Consider the following 18,316-nt stretch of genomic DNA (forward strand, 5'->3'; position numbering starts at 1 on the left):
TGAGAGGTATGATTTATCCGGGAAGTATTGGTAATGGTTGGACCAGATGATTTTGTAGGTCTTCTCCAACCTTGATAATTCTGTGATTGTGAGCTGAGAAACTTTTCTTGCTCAAGTCCAGCTTCCAAGCTTAACCACCTACAATGAAGTTGATGTCGTTTTTCTGGTAGCCCTCAAGACAGTGTCCGCATTTACCCAAAATCAGGAGGTAACCAGCTGCAGTGAAGTGAGCAATTTCAGTGCCTATTTCTGATGGTGGCAATGAGTTCAGAGGTCACACTTAATTGACGGTGCCTGTTTCCATTCTGACAAAGGCTGTAGTTGCAGCTGACTTCCCGAGGCTGCCATACGTGGTGGTGACGCAGCCTTGGGCTTGTGCGTTTGCATGACTCCCACCTTTCCTTTCTGTGTCTTGCAGGTCAGCTGGTGCTGGAAGCGGCCGGTATCTGAGTAGGAATGAAGGTGAGTGCAGGAGCAGCTGCTGAGGGGAGGAAGGAAGTCCATGCTAATGAGCTCTGAAGCATCTGCAGGTCCAGTACGAAAGGAGGCAGCAGTGATGCAGGGGGCTCCCCAGCAGGAAGCTGTCTGATCCAAATGCTTGCTGAGAGTTTGGAAGCCCAAGCCCTTATGGTCTCTGTAAGGGTGGCTAGTAAAAAGATGTTAACCAAGATGGTGGTAAATAGTCAAAGATTATTAGCAAAGGAAAACTCACCAATGTTGGTGCCTTGACCAGAAAGCTGAGGCAGTCTGAACTGGGGAGCAGTCTCCAAGAGATTCTGCCTTAGTGTTGGTCAGCCTTTAAATGAGGTGAGGTCTCAGAAGAGGTGTAGTCGAGGTCCACCCCTTCTGGGAGCACAGCTAGATTACTCTCACCTGTGCTCCCGCAGCTGGCCCAACACTTGCCTCAGCTGATTAATCAGAGGTTCAAGCTGTGATTTCCCATACAGTCTCTAAGCTGAAGGCAGCATCTCCTTGATCTGATGGTGGTGTGCCTGAGTAAGGGAGTGATCCAAGCTGGATGCAGAAGAGTCATCTTGATTTCTCTCCTATTTTACTTCAGATGACACCTATTGGGTGTTGGTTTCTTAAAATTTGGATCTAGGAGGTGGCCTCTCCCTTTGCTTCTGGTGAAAGCACAGTAGTGCAGCAGGAGTAGAAGACAAAGAGGTTTTCTTGGTGACAGCAACACCAATTATTTGATTCAAATGTAGAACTGTGATGAAGATGGTGAAGAACAGATCCGCCTCAAAGACATGCTTGATCACATAAGGAATGAGCATGTGATCCAAGACAGTCAGTGTGGCTTTAGCAGGGGAAGGCCATGCCTAACCAATCTGGTGCTCTTCTATGATGGAGTGACGGCATTTGTGGACAAAAGGAAGGAAACTGATGTCATTGACCTGGACTTGAGCAAGATCTTTGACATGGCCCTCCACCACATCCTTATCTCTAAACTGGAGGGATGTGGATTTGACAGGTGGACCACCTGGTGGATAAGGGATTGGTTGAAAGGCCACAGACAGAGGGTGGTGATTCATGGTTCTGTGTCCAGGTGGAGGCCAATAACAAGTGGTGTCATCCAGGAGTCTGTCTTGGGACCAGTGCTTTTTTACATGGTTATCAGTGACACCAATGATGCAATGGAGTGCACCCTCTGCTGTTTGCTGAGTGGTGCGGCTGATGCAGTGGAAGGAAGGGATGCCATTCAGAGGGAGCTCAACCGAGAGGTTGGCCTAGGTGAATCTAATGAGGTTCAAGACAGCAAAGTGCAAGGTTTTGCACTTGGGCTGGAGGAATCCCAGGCATCTGTACAGCCTGGGAGGAGCAGTCCTTAAGAGAAGCCCCGCAGAGGAGGACCTGGGGGTCCTGGTGGATGAAAAACAGAACGTGAGCCATCAGCGTGCTCTTGCAGCTCAGAGAGCAAATGGTCCCCTGGGCTCCATCAGAAGAGGGGATGGCCAGCAGGGACAGGGAGGTGATTGATCTTCATGATCCTTGAGGTCCCTTCCAACCCGGGCCATTCTATGATTCTGTGATTACACTCGCTGTCAGAAATAACGGCAGCTGTACAGAAGCTTGTTTTTTCTTTCTTTTTTCTGGCTTTGAAGGAGAAGGGGTGGAGCAAGGGGAGACCCACTGGTCATTTGTCACCTCATGAACAGGATGGATTCTGCATTGACTGTGAAAAACCTGGGCTAGTAGCATGGGCATGTTTCAGGCTGGACTCTTCTTTTGCTGCTTGGTTTCCTTTTGGCTACAGGGAGACAGCTGTCTAAAGGTGTGTTTTCAAACCCACTCTCCAAAACCATGTTTCATTGTTGCAGGTGGTTCAGTGAGCTCTTGCAGTGCAGATGCTGTAGTTTGCTGTAGAATCTGAATGGTTTCTGTTCCTAGGGGAGGACTGGGAGGAGGTAGTGAGAAGAGAATTCAATGCCTAAGGGGAGGGGAGATCGGGGATTGGTGGGAGAGGGAGCCAATAGGAGGGAGAGAGGAGTTGGGCGCAGGGTGATGGTAACACCCCTTTGTGATGTCATAATGCCCCTTTGTGACGTCATAATGCTTCTTTGTGATGTCATAATGCCCTTTGTGATGTCATAATGCTCCTTTCTGACATCACGATGCCCCTTTCTGACGTCACGATGCCCCTTTCTGACGTCACGATGCCCCTTTGTGATGTCATAATGCCTCTTTGTGACGTCATAACGATCCTTTGTGACGTCATGATGCCCCTTTGTGATGTCATAATGCCCTTTGTGACGTCATAATGCTTATTTGTGATGTCATAATGCCCCTTTTTGACATTATAGTGCCCCTTTGTGACATCATAATGCTTATTTGTGACGTCATAATGCCCATTTGTGATGTCATACTGCCCCATATGAAGTCCAGGCAGAGTCAAAACTTATGGACCTGCACGAGGATCACTTTCAAGACAGTGGCTCTGTTGCTTCAAGCTTATTTGCTTCGTCCTGCCGCCACTCTATTACCAAGTATCAACAACCTCTTGCATGATTCAACTTGCAAACGTTTGACACTAACCCTTGTGTTTCTGTGCCTTCCTAGATAATTCGAGCCCTTGTCAACCCCAAAGATCCAAACCAAGTAGTGATGTGCAGTGTGTTTCCATCAATGGAGAGTTCTTATTAAGCACAAATCGCTGCAATTCGGATGACAGCCTTCCACATGGTAACAGTGATGGACACAAGGGGCTCATCCACGTTCATGCTCTCATATCTCCTGGCTCTGCTGAAGCTCCTGACCTGAGCCTGCCAGACACAGCAGTCACCTGCCTGGATTGTGACCCAGCGCCTTTGCAGTGCTGCCCATCCCAAGCACAGCCCGAGTGCCCCAACAGCAGCACCACCATGCAGGAGCAGGGCAGCATCAGTGAGGTGAAGCTGAGCATCTTAGATGGGGACTTAGAGTCAGGCTGCCAGTCCCAGGCACCAGGCAGCAGCACCAGCTCTGAGCCACTCTCATCTTGACAAGAGGAGTCCCATCTTCACCCTTGACCTCTCAAGCCCTCCTGTCTTTTATTGAATAAAGTCACTCTCATGCTCAATCATCGCCTTGGCTGCATTCCGAGTCTTCATTCACAGGGATTGGGATGAATGCAACAAACAGCAAGGCAGCTCAGCTTGCAATGCTATGGCTGTGGGGTTCGTGCAGGCAGAGCTCTGGGTTCCCATTTTGCATGGCTTTGGGATGTCAGCAGCAAGATCTCTACCATTTTGTATGGCAGCAAATAATCTCTAGCATCCAGGTTGCTGCTCATGATAATCCCAGTCTTCCTGGCTGTCGCTTTGTGATACCTTTCAAAGCCTTTTGATACTCTTTGATGCCTTGGCTGCTCCCTAAATCCTCTGCCCTCCTGCCATGTTGACTCACGTCTCCCACTTTTAAGCTGGCTTTGCAGATCATCTCCAGCCCTGTCATCATCACACTGCAGCAGGAGGTGCTCACCTGGCCCAGTGTCTGGCAGTACTGCTTGTTCTGCAGATGAGCAGCTGCCTCCTCATCTCTTCAGCTACAGTAGTTTTTCTCAGGGCAGTTAGATGCAGTCATGCTCCTCTGGATTTGGTGTGTTAAATCCATGCTGCATGGCAGCAGTCAGTGCAATACAAAGGTGTTCTGTGTGCCACAGCATTTCTCCAGGGGCTGCCAAAGGTAGAAGCACAACACAGCACCATCCTTCTGACAGTAATGTCTGTGAGTGTTAGACATGTGAGCACTGCATCATCCGCAGCGTGTCAGTGCTTTTCCACACCAACCTGACTCTCACACTCTGCACTGAATGTAACTCTGCTCTTGTGGAGACAAATGCTTTCTGTCACATCCTCCATCCCTGCAACCATTTGCCGGTAGGCAGCTCTTGCAGAAGAATCAAGCAGCAGAACCTTTTGCTCACCCTACAGCATGCAAATGCTATGAAAGCAGAAATAACCTGGCGTGCTCTGGGTCTGCAAGGCTGCACAGATGGGAGAGGTAGATTGTGTTTTTGCAGTGGAAGTTTCCAGTATTTTCAGTACATAGTGTAGGCCCTAACTGAATGTATAACCCTCTTGTAAAACAGCTGTATAAGTAGTTTTTCCACCAAGAAAGTTGCTGAACAGAGTTAAGTTCAGACTGGGGGCATTCTGACATGGGTAGAATTGAGACAAGCACAAGATAAATACGCAGGGTGGGTAGAGCCCAGCACAGGACAGAATGAATGTACTGACTGTTGGAAACATTGCCCTTCTCTGTCCGCAGAAAAGTACAAGGCAGACCTAAAAACAAGAGGTTGGTAACTGACCTATATATTAGGTCAATTCAATTTCAATATATGGAAAGGAATCCCAGCAACAATCTGGAGGACTATGGCACAAGGCCATATTATATCAGGCTCTAGCAAATTTACAGGCAGTCACTGCACGAAGAGGTAGATTTGAGTTGCACATTATATGATTCCCACAAAGATTAAGGAAATCTGAAGCTTTCAATATATTTTTTTTTTATGCTTTTTTCATTTCATTTTTTAAACACCTGACCCAGACCCCAACCCTCATAGGAGCTGTAAAGACAACAGCATTAACCCGCAATGTAACTCTAATCCTAACCCTTACCCTGATTCTAAAATCGTCTCTAACTCCAAATGTAACAACAAAAATGATGCTAGAAGTTTGTAGCAAAAGGAACCTTAACCCTGATCATAATCCAAAAAAAAAAAAATCATTATGGTAACAATAATCTTTACCTTAAGAGTAATATTAATCAGAGCCCAGATGATGCCTGCATCCAATCAGAAGCATGCTTTGTATTATTTAAGAGTTGTATTTTTTCCAATGAACTCTCTCTATTATCACGTTTATAAAGTAACAGAGTCTGTTCTTTTTCTCCTGACACTGTGCCTTACTCCTGACATCCCCTGGAAATGACCCAGATAGGGCACCATCAAAGTAATGCTAATAGTAATGTCAATCCTAAGGGTATCTCTAGCCTCAGTGTTAATGGGACGCTAACAACAATCCCAACAGCCTTAAACATTCTGGTGGTGTGAAAGAGGTGCTGCCTTGCACATGCTGGGCAGTCCCATTGCCTGTTAAATGCAGGCGGCAGCGTAGAAACATGATGCCCGTGGTCAGAATGCCCTGTGGCAGATCCTGGCACCGGAGAACTGACCGGAGAACCATGAGAGAACTGACAACAAATCACTCGACATCAGAACCGACCCAGTGGTTATTTACAAGCCTTGGGTGACCCAGACAGGATCTCAGAGTGGTGAATGTAGGTACAGAAGTTGTTACTACTCTGTTTTCTTCTAAAAGCTGCTCAGCTGCTTTGCGTTTCAGACCATCCCTGGCTTCACTGTGTGCATCTGTCCAATTGATACCAGGTGTTTTTTCATCTCGGAAGTTGGGGGGGGGCGGGGGAGAGGGGAAACAGACATCAATTCAATTACTCATTTATTTATTGACAGACATTCACGTTTGCTACGTTTGGAGAAAATTTATTTGCTTGCTGTGGTTTGATTTTTTCTTTTTTTCTTTTCCCACTCCTCCTCCCCCCCCCCCCCCCCCTTTTTTTTTTTTTAATCCATCTTTGTGTTCTTCCCCTATAATCAAAAGAGAACGGATCCCCAGGGTCTGTCCCGCAGAAGTTCTTTCCGTGGTCTCTGCTGCCACCTGCTGGCCAATACACGGAACTGCCACTGTTGGGCGTTTGGTGCCGCAGGAAGCACAACGCAGATCTGAGTTCTGACCGGTCTACGCAGCAAATCCGCCAATCTTTATTGTGATAAGCCCTCCACATGGCATTGCGCATGCACTCGAGCACGCAGCAGGCATAGATTTCTCCTAACTCCTTGAGGAGCAGGCAAGCAGAACAACTGAGCGCACCACTGCTTGTGATTGGGCCACCCCCATCATAGAGATGTGTGTTAGATCTTTTACCCACCCCTGGACTGGCCTTGTTGTTTAACGATAACCTCTGAAATCTGAGTTACTGGTTCTACCACCTGTAGTGTAGAATAGGTAGCCAATAAATGCTTTTCAACTGTGATGTATCTTTATTCTGCTCCATGCCAAACCTGTGGCCAAAACCTCATAGGGGTTCACAAAGAACTCTGGCTCTGCCAGAGCCCCCATCCAGACCCTTCTTGAGTTACATTCACATCTAGTTTGGCTGAAAAGGTTGGACTATAAATACTCAGTGCTTGGGCCTGTTTAACAGATATTTTTTCCTGATTATGCTGTCCATCGATCTTTTTAAACTGAACTCCTGCTCTAATCTGGTCTTTAAACATTTGTTGTCTCAAGACCCTAATGGGTCCAGACTGGATTACCTTAGGGGCTGGACGCCTAAGTCATGGCAGCAGATGGTTCTCTGACCTTTCCACCACCATTCAGAGCCTGCATCTGGCCGTAGGCACTCTTGTCTCCCCATCAATTGGGCAGCCTGTTGTATTACAGCACCTGAGGGCCACTGGGGGGTTCAGTATGGATAACATAGACCCATACTGATGTAAAGGTGATGGCTGTAGGATGAGATCCCTCGTTCCTGATGAAAAATTTATTGACTGGGCTCTCAAAATCATCTTCATAGATTGCCTCTTTCATGCCTAATTCTCTAATATAATTTTGTTAGTCCTCCATAGAGGACCACAGGCTGATATTTAATGGTATGTCATTCTTATTTGGCCATGTTATATGACACACAGCCATAAATCGTTCACTGATCAAATGGCTATCCTCATTATGTTGGATAGAGCATACAGTCTTTGCCTGAGGGCAGGGTGAGTAGTAATGGATGTCAGTTTTGAAATTTCCAGTCCATTCACCACAGTGCTTTCTGCCTCCATGTCCCATAACCAGAGCAGCTATGCTGGCATGCTCTCTTGGTTTCTGTCTAAACCACTGTACTATATCCACCAGTTCAGCTGCTGTTTTATGGGCAGCAGGGTTTGGGGGGTTGGACACTGGTCAGGGCACTCCCACCAACATATCCTGCATTTTATTTATTTATTTATTTATTTCATTTTTGGGTTACAATCAGTCAGATCTCAAATAGATCTAGTCCAAATGGAACCTCAAAATCTGACCTTTTAGTGCCTTCATTTACAGAGTCCATTTTATACAGATTCCCTTGTACAGGGTCATCATGGTCTTCCAGAGAGATGTCCCTGATCTTCCATAGGAGAATGATTGAATTAGGTTTTTTTCCCATCAAAACTGCCACCTGTCTTTCCAGTTTTTCAACACTGTCATTCAATAGCTGATTTGCATCAGCCTGAGCCTCTTCAGTTATGTTCAGACAGTTCAAGGCCATCAGCAGTGGCCATGCCACCATGAACGCAGCTAACTCTCATTCTCAAGTTGTAAGTATGTCTTTGCTAAGACCATGGAAATACTCAGTCAGGTGGGCCAGGGACTCATGGACCCTCCCTCCGTCCCACACAGGGCCCCATTTTTCAGTGACAGAAGCAGTGCTGCATTTTGAGGATCCTAGGAATCCCAGGACATGCCCTGACAAAAGGTCATTCAAAGGGGTAGTCTTTCCCCATCCAAACCACCCCATGATATTCACAGAATCACAGAATTGTAGGGGTTGGAAGGGACCTCCAGAGACCATTGCGTCCAACCCCCCTGCCAAAGCAGGTTCCCTACACCACGTTGCACAGCTCGGCATCCAGGCAGGTCTTGAATATCTCCAGAGAAGGAGACTCCACAACCACCCTGGGCAGCCTGTTCCAGTGCTCTGTCACCCTCACCAGAAAGAAGTTATTGCACACATTAGTGCAGAAATTCTTATGCTGTACTTTCATCCCATTACCCCTAATCCTGTCCCCACGCATTACTGAAAAGAGACCAGCCTCACCACTATGACCCCCACACCTCAGGTATTTATTAACCTGGATCCTGTCCCCTCTCAGCCTTCTTTTCTCAAGGCTAAACAGACCGAGTTCCCTAAGTCTCTCCTCATAGGGGAGATGCTCCAGGCCCTTCACCATCTTTGTGACCCTCCGCTGGACTCTTTCCAAGAGATCCCTGTCTTTTTTGTACTGGGGAGCCCAGAACTGGACACAATATTCCAGATGAGGCCTCACCAGGGCAGAGTAGAGGGGGAGGATCACCTCCTTCGAACTGCTGGGCACGCTCTTTTTAATGCACCCCATGATGCCATTGGCTATTTTGGCTACAAGGGCACACTGCTGGCTCATGGTCAATCTGTCGTCCACCAGGACGCCCAGGTCCCTCTCAGCAGAGCTCCTCTCCAGCAGCTCTTCTCCCAGCCTGTACTGGTGCATGCAATTATTTCTACCCAGGTGCAAGACTCTACACTTGCTTTTGTTAAACCTCATCTGGTTTCTTACTGCCCAGCTCTCCAGCCTGTCCAGGTCTCGCTGAATGGCAGCACAGCCTTCAGGCGTGTCAGCCAATCCTCCCAACTTCGTGTCTTCAGCAAACTTGCTGAGGGTGGTCATTGATGAAGATGTTGAACAAGACCGGACCCAGCACAGACCCCTGGGGGACGCCGCTAGTTACAGCCCTGCAGCCAGACACTGCATCGCCAACAACAACCCTCTGCACTCTGCCAGTCAGCCAATTCTCGACCCACTTCACTGTCCACTCACCTATCCCATACTTCCTCAGCTTTGTTATAAGTATGTCATGGGAGACTGTATCAGTTATAGAGGTTATAGAGTTCAATTCCTGTAGTCAATTTGGCGGCCCAGGTGGGACCAGCTCTGTTCGCTGAAGGACCAGCTGAGAGGGAGACACTTTTGGCGCACCCTGAGATTTCTCTGAAGGACTCCCTTCCTCACCTGATCACTGCAGGGACAGACAAGGACCACCCATAGGTGGACCAGGTATGTGTATGGTAAGTGGAGCCCATATGTCTTGAGGAGACATCCTACACAGTTTACAGCCATACGTGCTGCTCCCAGGGATGTGAGCTCATGGCTTTGGTTGCCAGCTGGGGTAGGAAGACTCCTTGGGTGAGTTCCTAGGAAAGGGAACTCTATGTCTTATGAATGGAAACAAGAACAAATACTCTCTCCCAGGTGGCTGGCAATAGGAGGGACCTAGGTTGGTCTCTCCTACGGGTATGGGATATAGTGGATAGCCTGTCAAATGGTAGCCTGGGTTCTCCAAGGTGTAATCATGGGGCTTATAGGTTGTATGTTCAATATTATCATCTGCTTTAAGTGTTTGGTACCGTGTGTCAAGCCGACTCTGGGAAAAACATTAACGTTTGCAACTGGTCGACCAGAGTATGAGTGTTATTAAGATTCCAGCTGGAAAACGTTGTCAGCATTGTGTAGTATGAATAAACCATGGTTTTTGATCTAAATGTCAGAGTGAGTGTGGTGTGAGTGAGACACAGAACAGCTGCAGGGTGAGTGCCGAGTCCCGATCCATGTTTCCTTCCTCCTGTGAGGGAAATGGCCGGACACGGACAAAGTGAAAGACTGTGTTGTCTGTCCACTCATATGTACTCACAACAACCTTCTGGACAGAATGTTCTGCATATGGCTAGACAGAAACACAACGTGGTGGGTGAGCAGTTGGCCAGTAGGTCAGTCCCAAAGGATTATAGTCAGTGGGTTCCATCAGGCTGGTAGATGGTCACTGTCGGGGTCCCCAGGGTTCCATTTTGGGGCCACTTTCCTTTCATGTTTATGCAGATGACTTGAATGCAGGACTAGAAGATGTTCTGAGCAAGTTTGCTGATGAGACCAGATGAGGAGGTGCTGTTGCCTCCACTGAGGGTGGAGAGGACTTGCAGAGAGATGTGGACAAGTCAGAGAACTGGGCACCAGTTGGTACTAAGCACCAAGTGCATAAAGTATAACAAGAACAAGTGCCTGATTGTGCACCTGGGTAGGGGCAATGCTGGACAGACACACTGACTGGATATGGGACACTGGATAGAAGTCTGACTGGAAAGGATTGGGGTGCTGGTCAGCATCACACTGAATGTGAGTCAGCAGTGTGCCAAGGCAGCCAGGAAAGCCAATGGTCCCCTGGAGTGCATGAAGCAACTTATTGCCAGCTGGGTGAGGGAAAGGATCATCCCTCTGCTCTGCATTGCTACTGCCTCACTAGCAGCACTAGGTGCACTTCTGGGCACCGCAGAACATAAAGGACTTCAAACTCTGGGAGAATATGCAAAGGAGGGCACTGGAACTGAGAGATCTGAAGTTCAGAGTTTCACAGGGATTGACTGCTTGTTCAGACTGGGCCCTTCTCACATCCCTTCTCACATCCTGCAATGAAATATAGGTCTCATATGGGACATGAACCTCACAGCGTCCTTGCACCACATGTAGAGCCTGGGATCTTCTGTCCCCATGTCTTTCATTTAACATCATACAGACCTCCAACCCATTGCCCCAGGAAATGCCAGGAGCCAACATGAGAGACAGGATCTCTCTACCACTGGTCTTGTAATCAGGGCTTGACCTGTCTGCTTCGTAAGGCGAAGGAGAGGTTTCTTAGCATGCCAGTGCCTTTGCCTGCCTGTAGTCATGGCTTCCAGTTATCTTCTCTAACAAGTCCCTTGGGAAGCTTGCTTGGTAATGGCCCTCACTGGGCCCATTAATACTCCAAGAAACTTCACTGTTACTTCTGACTTTGTCTTGTTGAGCACTTTGTGCAAACTTCTCTCTGCACTGGAGGCTGATGAACTCAGCATCAAATGCACCCTGGGACCATTATAACCTAAAGAATCTCCTGTGCCTTATGCCATCTTGTTATCTTCTTCAGGTTATCAGAACTTGTTCAGCAAAAAGGAGGGATATCTGGAGAGAGCTTAAAGAATCCATTATAAATTTATTGTCTATTTATTTATAGTTGGGTTTAAAGAAGACATTAAAGCAGCACTGTGCAACTGATACCAATCCAGGTTGTCCCAATGAGTTCTGTACTGTTACTGTGTTGACAAAGGTCCTTCTCAACCTCCCCACCCAATTTCTGCTCACAATGGACCTATGGGACTTGCATCACTTTTCTTCACATCACTCTTCTCCTCTGCATTCATCCGCTCAGTTTTAAAACTGCTTTGCACCAACTCCCACTGGCTTTCCTCAGAGAACCAGCTGCACATGGAAAAGGAAAGATTTCTCTTTTTTATCTGGCCAGCAAATGGAAAGAAAGGTGATGCAATTGAATGAACAGTAAAACACAGTGTTAAACTGCATGCCATGTTCAAGCGGCATCTATTGAAGTTTGTCTTTCATATGGAATATTTTTAAAAGAAATGATTTATACTGAGGTAGGATAGGATAGATTGAATCACAGTGAAGTAGTTGACAACAGAGGCCATCAGACTCTGGGAGATGGAGCAAATTCCAGTAATCTTTCTGGGATAGATCAGCCAGGTAGTTGAGAGGTATCAACTTAAAATTGATCAGGACTTGTATTTCACACATTGAAACGGGTTAACACATTCTCATTGATTTCTATCTTTGTCTCCAACTCTGTTTTTCACTTTTACTGACATTAATGAACATCTTTCAGACTTCGTACCTTCATAAAAAAGAGACAGTGATTGAGAAATAGAAAAAGTATAAGAAGAAAAAGAAAAAGAATAGATAGGAAGGGATAGATCAAATCACAGTGAAGGAGTTGAAAACACATTCCATCAGACTTTGGGGAGATGGAACAAATTCCAGTAATCCCCCTGAAAGTCAGAAATCAGACAGATAATTGGGGGGTATCTGACTGAACAAAGAGCAAGGGATGGAGAAATCTGGAGGGCAGTGGGAGTAGTGTGTGCCCAAATGGCCTGCTGAAAACATGCCCTTAACCATGGCCATTTATTTAGGAGAGTTGAAAACACCTGGAGGATGAGACACATCAAATAGGCAGCAGGGAAGAGTAGTGCTGGGCACCGGGCTATAGTCACAGGGCATTGGCACTGGCACCGCTGTCTGTGTCTCTGAACCTGAAGGCATTTGTGTCCAGCGAACACAGTTCTGGAAAACATTGTAGTTTCAGTAAAAGAAAAAAAAGAAAGAAAGAAAAAAAAAGACATCAAATCACCTCAAAGATTCATATATACAACTTAAAATGGAACAAGACTCATGAGAATTTCTCATGTTGAGAAGGGTTAACACATTTTCATTGATTTCCATCTTTGTCTTCAATTATTTGTTTCAGTTTTATTGACATTTATGATCAACTATTAAGCTTACAGCCTCAAAATAAATAAAAAGAGATACATTTGCATCTTGCACATGGCCTGATGCCCCTTTGACCTTCACAGTTCCCACAAGTCCTTCCATGACAGAAAGTATGAGATCCAGCAGAGCACCTCTCCTCTTTGGTTCCTCCATGGCTTGGTCAAGAAGCTGCCATCTGTGCTCTCCATGGATCTGCTGGATGCCACATGCCCTGCTGTGCTGTCCCTGCCGCAGATAATGGAGTGACAAAGGCCCCCAAATGGGACAAGGGACAGACAACATCAGAGTCCCATCTGTCTGCAGAGGGCACCTTCCATTTACTCTCCCTGATCAAGAAGACAGGAAAACACACTGATGGTCTCCTCTGTTTGCCATTTGAATTAGCTCTGACCTGTCTCCTCTTCCATCCTCAGGCAGATCTCAGTGCACTCTCACAGTAGGCAGTCACCCTTCTTTATCTCCTCGCCCATCCATCCTAAAGACTCGGTATCCCCCTTGTGCTACAGTGCAGTTGTGGAAGCCATTAAACTGTGTCCCCATGGTCCAAACAGGAGCTCAAACCAGCAGCTCTACCAATATTTCTAGCTTACTGTTTGTTGGTGTTTGCATTAGTGCAAAAGCACAGAAGTAAACATCCTAATTGAAAAGCATCACTGGACATAGCTGGACTGGATAGCTCATCTATGGTATCAGTGTGCAGAAGGTGGCACACAGACATTAGAGCGATCGTGGGTCTTGGAGGTGACTTAGCAACACGGACGCACTTATGGCATCGCTTTCCAGAAGGCCCTGTGCTGCTCTTGCAGCTGCATGTGAATTCACCAGACAGCCGGTGCTATCCCCTCTCTGGCCCTCAGCTGATGCCCAGGAAGGAGCTTTCTATCTCAGGGACTTCCCACACGGTTTACAAGCACTGGCACACATCAGGAGCAGCCCAGGCACCCTGGGCATCACCCAGTGTCTGTGTGTGAGCAACTGCCTCCCAGCTGAAGGACCGAGGACTCAGAGCAGGAGCTCACATGCAGGCAACTCCTTGTGCACTTCTGAACTGAACCAGAGGAATCCCAGCTCCTGTGGGTGTGTAGGGAGCTGAATCCCATTTCAGCTCCAGGATTTCTATCAAGGGATGAGACTCCTGCACTGCCTCAGCTGGATCACTGTCCTGCACAGGGAAAGTCCAAACCTTGCCTTCCTTGTCTGGGTGCCCTTATTGTTTCATCAAATGTTCTCTGGGAGCACTCCCCATATGTCTCCTCTCAGTCACTGACCACTGGACATGTGGTGGTTAATTGAGTGGATTTCAAAGCACAGTCATGATGCTGTTGTCTTTCAGGAGCTGTTGGCCATGAGGACCCAGGGACATGTCAGGAGAGACGAGTGGGAAGGATAAAAATGACATCATCTGCTGCTTGCTTGTCCAGGCTCCTGGGACACAGGGAGCTCATACAAGTGGGCAGAGCTGCAGAGAGACAGCTGTGCCCAGGAGCAGCTCTTGTGCAGGATGTGTGTGGTGTGAGCGGGCTGTGAGCTCACTGCAGGAGCATTGCTCACAGACCATGACAAGGTAAGTCTCACAGCTGACCATGAGCTGCTTTTCATAGAGGGTCAACTTAATTTGGGACATCCCATAGCAGATCTGGATGCAGGCACTGCATGTTTCTTTACTGTGTTAAAAGCCTTCTGCTCCAGCTCTGGACTTCCCTGCATCAGAGTCAGAGCACAGCCCTGAGTGCTGCATGTCCCAGCACGGCTGCAGGCTGTGCAGCCGGGGCTGCAGGCGGGTGCCCAGGGCTGTCCTGCAGAGCAGGGTCCCTGCTGTGCCCCAGGGGCTGTGTGCCGGGTATGGGACTCTGCCGCCTGCCAGGCTCAGCACTCAGACTGCCCGGGGAGCTGCCCAGGGCGCTGCAGGGAGACGTGTTGGGGGAAGGAGCCCCCTGGCAGGGCTCGTGCTGCCACAGCTGCTGCCTGGGGCAGGGGGATCACAGATCCATTGCACAACTCTGTTTTCTAGTGCCCTTGGAAGAGGAGATCCAAGGCAGGGGATTCCCATTTCTTGTTCTGAGGCAAAACGAATTGGAGGCAGAAAGTAGCTGTCACACTTCTGAGAATTTTGCATCCATCAGTTGCTTTTTTTGTGAACAGTCATACGTTTTGTGCTTCCAGTCTCCCATTTTTTGAAGGATGGAAACAATATTAATTATCATCATTTTCTGTAGGTATGAATAATTCACATTAGCTGCAAACAGGCAGCTTTTTGTAACTGAAGTTGAATGGCACAGAGGCTGCTTTGGGGGCACTAAGAGCAGTTGGGGTAAAGATACGAGACAGGAAACAGATGAAAATATCCAGGGAGACAGGATAAGGTAAGAAAATAAGAGGAATGGTTAGAGCTCCAAATGCTGCTTCTGCCTAAGGAATGCTGAACAAAATGAAATTAAATGCAAGTAATGGTGCTAAATGTACACTGTTGTAGGAGAATTAAAACATTTCATAGTATAGCAGGAGGAGTGTCTCTGAGAATGGTCTGGACTTGTCATTATCTTCTGCATTCTGAGCAGGACTCCATGCCCAACAACAGCAGATGTCCAACAGCAGCTCCATCAGCGAGTTCCTCCTGCTGCCGTTGGCAGACACGCGGCAGCTGCAGCTCCTGCACTTCTGGCTCTTCCTGGGCATCTACCTGGCTGCCCTCCTGGGCAACAGCCTCATCAGCACAGCCGTAGCCTGCGACCGCCGCCTGCACACCCCCATGTACTTCTTCCTCCTCACCCTGGACCTCCTCGACCTTGGCTGCATCTCCACCACTCTCCCCAAAGCCTTGGCCAACACCATCTGGGACACCAGGGCCATCTCCTACACAGGATGTGCTGCACAGCTCTTTTTCTTTACCTTCTTCATGTCAGCAGAGTATTCCCTTCTCACCATCATGTCCTATGACCGCTACGTTGCCATCTGCAAGCCCCTGCACTACGGGACCTTGATGGACAGCAGAGCTTGTGCCACCATGGCAGCAGCTGCCTGGGGCTCTGGGGTTCTCCATACCCTGCTGCACACTGCCAGTACGTTTTCACTGCCTCTCTGCCAAGGCAATGTTGTCAACCAGTTTTTCTGTGAAATCCCCCAGATCCTCAAGCTCTCCTGCTCAGCCTCCTATCTCAGGGAAGTTGTGCTTCTATTTTTTAGTGCCAGTTTAGCCTTTGGGTGTTTTGTTTTCATATTGGTGTCCTATGTGCAGATCTTCATGGCTGTGCTGAGGATGCCCTCTGAGAAGGGAAGGCACAAAGCCTTCTCCACGTGCCTCCCTCACCTGGCCGTGGTCTCCCTTTTTCTTAGCACTGCTTCTTTTGCCTACCTGAAACCCCGCTCCATTTCCTCCCCACTCCTGGATCTGACAGTGGCACTTCTGTACGCAGTGGTTCCTCCAACCCTGAACCCTATTATCTACAGCATGAGGAACAGGGAGATCAAGCACGCTCTGAGGAAGGTATTGCAATAAGCACTATTCCAGCTTCCATAAATTGCACAACTTCCTCATAGGATTCCCAGTGATGGTTCTTTGTGTTTTATGCATCTTTGATTGTTTGCTTATGTGAGATATAGCAAAAAATATGCGCAAAAAAAAAAATATGTTATTGAACTTATAAATAAAAATTTATTTCACTTCTTTCCTACTTAATTTGCATTTTTTTCACTCCAAGAGCTCATGTAACCATATAACCAGATTCCCCGAATACGTTATATGATACCTAAAAAGCTTTCAAAATTGACGTTTACTTAGCTTTTCTTTCTTCCTACTTTGTCTGGATATGGGGAGGTACAGCCGCAGACAGCAGCTCAACGTGCTCTTTTCATTTCTCATCTCTTTACACTGCCATAGTGCTCTCAGGCCCTCTCATTTGTGCAGTCCTGAAGGTCTTGTGTGTCTCATGACCGTCCTGTTGCCTCTACAGCAGCAATCCAGGGCTGCAGTCAGTATCACGCAATACGAACCGCTGTGTCAGGGCTGGTCTCCTTGCTGGCACTGCCATAACAAGAGGGCTCCTTCAGAGCAGGCCCAGAGAACTGGAGGCCTCTTTCAAAGCTGGTGTAAGGAATGTACCTCAGGAGCTGCTCCCTGAGAAGACCTCGGGATCTTCTGGTGCTTTTCAGTGTGTGACCGGATCAGATTGAATATTCCCAAGGAGATCAGTAAGAGACTCGGGGCCGTGCTGTGGTTAAAGGTTTATGGGTTGAGATAAAGAGAAAAGAGGGAAAAAAAAAAAAAAAAAAAAAAAAAAATGGGAGAGAGAAGAAAAAGAAGAAGAAAAAAGAGAAAAAGAAAAGGATAATTGTTTTGACAAATGTATTTATACATATATAATATATTTAGTATATTTTCACACATATACAATATATGCATTTGCCAACATATATGAACTAATTCTTATGTTTTTCTGTTTGCAAGTTCAGAACTATTTGCAGGGGTTTTAACAGCCATAGTATTCACTGTAGGAACTGAAGTGACTGTTGGGCTGTTGCAGGAGTTGGAGCAACTGCAGAGCTCATTGCCAGAGCTGGAATCACCGCAGGACCTGAGATTGAAGTTGCAGCAGCCACTGTGCTCATTGGAGGGGTTGGAGTGACCACAGGGCTGTACCTCCTGGCACAGTGCACCTCCCTTGGGAGGAATTTGTTTCATTTTCTTATAGCAATACTTGGAACAGCTACAGGACCTGTAGCAGGTGTGACTGCAGAGCTCATTATGAGGGGATGAGTGACAGCGGGATCTGTCCAGAGCATGGAGCAAACGCAGGACATGTGGCAAAACCTTGGAGCTGCTGCAGGGTCTGTGCCAAGAGTTGCAGAGGCTGCAGCACTGTCAGCATTTCCAGCTCTCTGGATCTGGCACACTGCAGTCATGTGTGTTTCTTGGGGGCTACCAGAGCCACAGCAGACCTGCCCCCAATATTCTACCAGTTTCTCAGGATCCTGCAGTTGCTCAGAGATGAAGTTCCAAAGCCCTGGGGGTGCCCACCGCTCCAGGGAGCTGCCCAGACTGTCCCACACCCTCTGCCATGCAGAGCCTTCTCACCTTGGGGCAGATCTCTCACTGATATTTCTGAATAACTGTTTAATCTGAAACATAAGCTGAAACACATTAATGACACGTAACAGTGGGAGTGTGCTGGTGTAAGAATCTCATGGATAGTCAAAATTTTCAAGAGCTATTGGAACTAGCTGTCAATCTCCAGGACAAAAAGAAGTGAGAGTGAGTCTGAGGGACTACTGGAAAGTGTCATCCCTTCTCTCCTCCGTAGCAAGACTCCCTGAGGAGTCCAAGTCAAGGGTGTAATTACTAATCTTATCAACAGTATAACTTCCATAACTCAAAGATGACATCAGAGATGAATGTGCACAAAACTTCATTTTGTCAGCTGCCAATTTTATCATGATATAAACCAGAGTCAAACAGCATACCAAAATAAATACCCTAATCCAGCCCCCAGAGCTGGCAAACAGTACAGCAAGGAAAACAAGCAGGAAGCAAGGAGCTGTGCAATGCAGCTTCATGAGTCTCCACAAATAGGGAAACTATCGGCATCATGGCCTGCAGTTCTCCAGCTCCCACAAAGCCCTGTGTTATCTCGCTCTGGACAGATGTGCTGTTAT

Source organism: Coturnix japonica, chromosome 37 (genome assembly GCF_054131305.1).
Source record: "Coturnix japonica strain WE chromosome 37, WE-NBRP24, whole genome shotgun sequence".
NCBI classification, from domain to species: Eukaryota; Metazoa; Chordata; class Aves; order Galliformes; family Phasianidae; genus Coturnix; species Coturnix japonica.